We start from the raw sequence: 2,888 nt of genomic DNA, 5'->3' as shown, positions 1-2,888 counted from the left end.
TCAAGAAAAAGAAATGCAAAAGGGCAAAATGGTTGTCTGAAGAGGCCTTCCAAACAGCTATGAAAAGACGAGAAGCAAAAGGAAAAGGAGAGAAGGAAAGATATACCGACTTGAATGCAGAGTTCCAAAGAATAGCAAGGAGAGATAAGAATGGCTTCCTCAGTGATCAGTGCAAAGAAACAGAGGAAAACAATAAAATGGGAAAGACTAGAGAGCTCTTAAGAAAATTAGAGATACCAAGGAAACATTTCATGTGAAGATGGGCACAATAAAGGACAGAAATGGTATGGATCTAACAAAAGCAGAAGATACTAAGAACAGGTGGCAGGAATACACAGAAGAACTATACAAAAAAGATCTTCATGACCCAGATAACCACAGTGGTGTGATCACTCACGTAGGGCCAGAAATCCTGGAATCTGAAGTCAAGTGGGCCTTAGGAAGCATCACTACGAACAAAGCTAGTGGAGGTGATGGAATTCCAGTTGAGCTATTTCAAATCCTGAAAGATGATGCTGTTAAAGGGCTGCATTCAATATGCCAGCAAATTTGGAAAACTCAGCAGTGGCCACAGGACTGGAAAAGGTCAGTTTTCATTCCAGTCCCAAAGAAAGGCAATGCCAAAGAATGTTCAAACTACCACACGATTGCGGTCATCTCACATACTAGCAAAGAAATGCTCAAAATTCTCCAAGCGAGGCTTCAACAGTGCACGAACCATGAATTTCCAGATATTCAAACTGGATTTAGAAAAGGCAGAGGAACCAGAGGTCAAATTGCCAACATCTGTTGGATCATTGAAAAAACAGGAGAGTTCCCAGAAAAACATCAACTTCTGCTTTATTGACTATGTCAAAGCCTTTGACTGTGTGGATCACAACAAACTGTGGAAAATTCTTAAAGAGATGGAAATACCAGACCACCTGGCCTGCCTCCCGAGAAATCTGTATACAGGTCAAGAAGCGACAGTTAGAACAGGACATTGGAAAACAGACTGATTTCAAATTGGGAAAGGAATGCATCAAAACTGTATATTGTCACCGTGCTTTTTTAACTTCTGTGTAGAGTACATCATGTGAAATGCCAGGCTGGTTGAAGCACAAGCTGGAGTCAAGATGGCCAGGAGAAATATCAATAACCTCAGATACGCAGATGACATCACTCTTATGGCAGAAAGTGAAGAATTAAAGAGCCTCCTGGTGAAAGTGGAGAGTGAAAAAGTTAAAACTCAACATTCAGAAAACTAAGATCATGGCATCTGGTCCCATCACTTCATGGCAAATAGATGGGGAAAGAATGGAAACAGTGAGAGACTATTTTGGGGGGCTCCAAAATCACTGCAGATGGTGACTGCAGACATGAAATTAAAAGACGCTTACTTCTTGGAAGAACAGCCATGAGCAACCTAGACAGCATATTAAAAAGCAGACACATTGCTTTGCCAACAAAGGTCTGTCTAGTCAAAGCTATGGTTTTTCCATATATGGTCATGTATGGATGTGAGAGTAAAGAAAGCTGAGCACCAAAGAATTGATGTTTTTGAGCTGTGGTGTTGAGGAACACTCCTGAGAGTCCTTTGGACTGCAAGGAGATCCAACCAGTCCATCCTAAAGGAAATCAGTCCTGAATATTCATTGGAAGGACTGATGTTGAAGCTGAAACTCCAGTACTTTGGCCACCTGATTGGAAGAACTGCCTCATTTGAAAAGACCCTGATGCTGGGCAAGATTGAAGGCAGGAGGAGAAGGGGACGACAGAGGATGAGATGGTTGGATGGCATCACTGACTTGATGGGCATGAGTTTGAGCAAGCTCTGGGAATTAGTGATAGAGAAGCCTGGCATGCTGCAGTTCATGGGTTGCAAAGAGTCGGTCATGACTGAGCGACTAAATGAACTTAGAGGGAGAAGGGCTTATGGACCCAGTTCAGTTCAGTCGCTCCGTCGTGTCTGACTCTGCAACTCCATGAATTGCAGCACTCCAGGCCTCCCTGTCCATCACCAACTCCTGGAGTTCGCTCAAACTCATGTCCATCAAGTTGGTGATGCCATCCAGCCATCTCAACCTCTGTCGCCCCCTTCTCTTCCTTCCCCCAATCCCTGCCAGCATCAGAGTCTTTTCCAATGAGTCTACTCTTTGCATGAGGTGGCCAAAGTACTGGAGTTGGAGCTTTAGCATCATTCCTTCCAAAGAACACCCAGGACTGATGTCCTCTAGAATGGACTGGTTGGATCTGTTTGCAGTCCAAGGGACTCTCAAGAGTCTTCTCCAGCACCACAGTTCAAAAGCATCAATTCTTTGGCACTCAGCTTTCTTCACAGTCCAACTCTCACATCCATACATGACCACTGGAAAAACCATAGCCTTGACTAGGCGGACCTTTGTTGGCAAAGTAATGTCTCTGCTTTTGAATATGCTGTCTAGGTTGGTCATAACTTTCCTTCTAAGGAGTAAGCATCTTTTAATTTCATGGCTGCAGTCACCATCTGCAGTGATTCTGGAGCCCAAAAAAATAAAGTCTGACACTGTTTCCACTGTTTCCCCATCTATTTCCCATGAAATGATGGGACCAGATGCCATGATCTTCATTTTCTGAATGTTGAGCTTTAAGCCAACTTTTTCACTCTCCTCTTTCACTTTCATCAAGAGACTTTTTAGTTCCTCTTCACTTTCTGCCATAAGGGTGGTGTCATCTGCATATCTGAGGTTATTGCTATTTCTCCCGGCAATCTTGATTCCAGCTTGTGCTTCTTCCAGTCCAGCGTTTCTCATGATGTACTCTGCATAGAAGTTAAATAAGCAGGGTGACAATATACAGCCTTGACGTACTCCTTTTCCTATTTGGAGCCAGTCTGTTGTTCCATGTCCAGTTCTAACTGTTGCTTCCTG

The sequence above is a fragment of the Bison bison genome, unplaced genomic scaffold, assembly GCF_000754665.1.
Source record: "Bison bison bison isolate TAMUID 2011002044 unplaced genomic scaffold, Bison_UMD1.0 scf7180017864462, whole genome shotgun sequence".
In the NCBI taxonomy this organism is placed as follows: domain Eukaryota; kingdom Metazoa; phylum Chordata; class Mammalia; order Artiodactyla; family Bovidae; genus Bison; species Bison bison.
The sequence above is the reverse complement of the archived record's forward strand: the minus strand, read 5'-3'. Positions refer to the sequence as shown.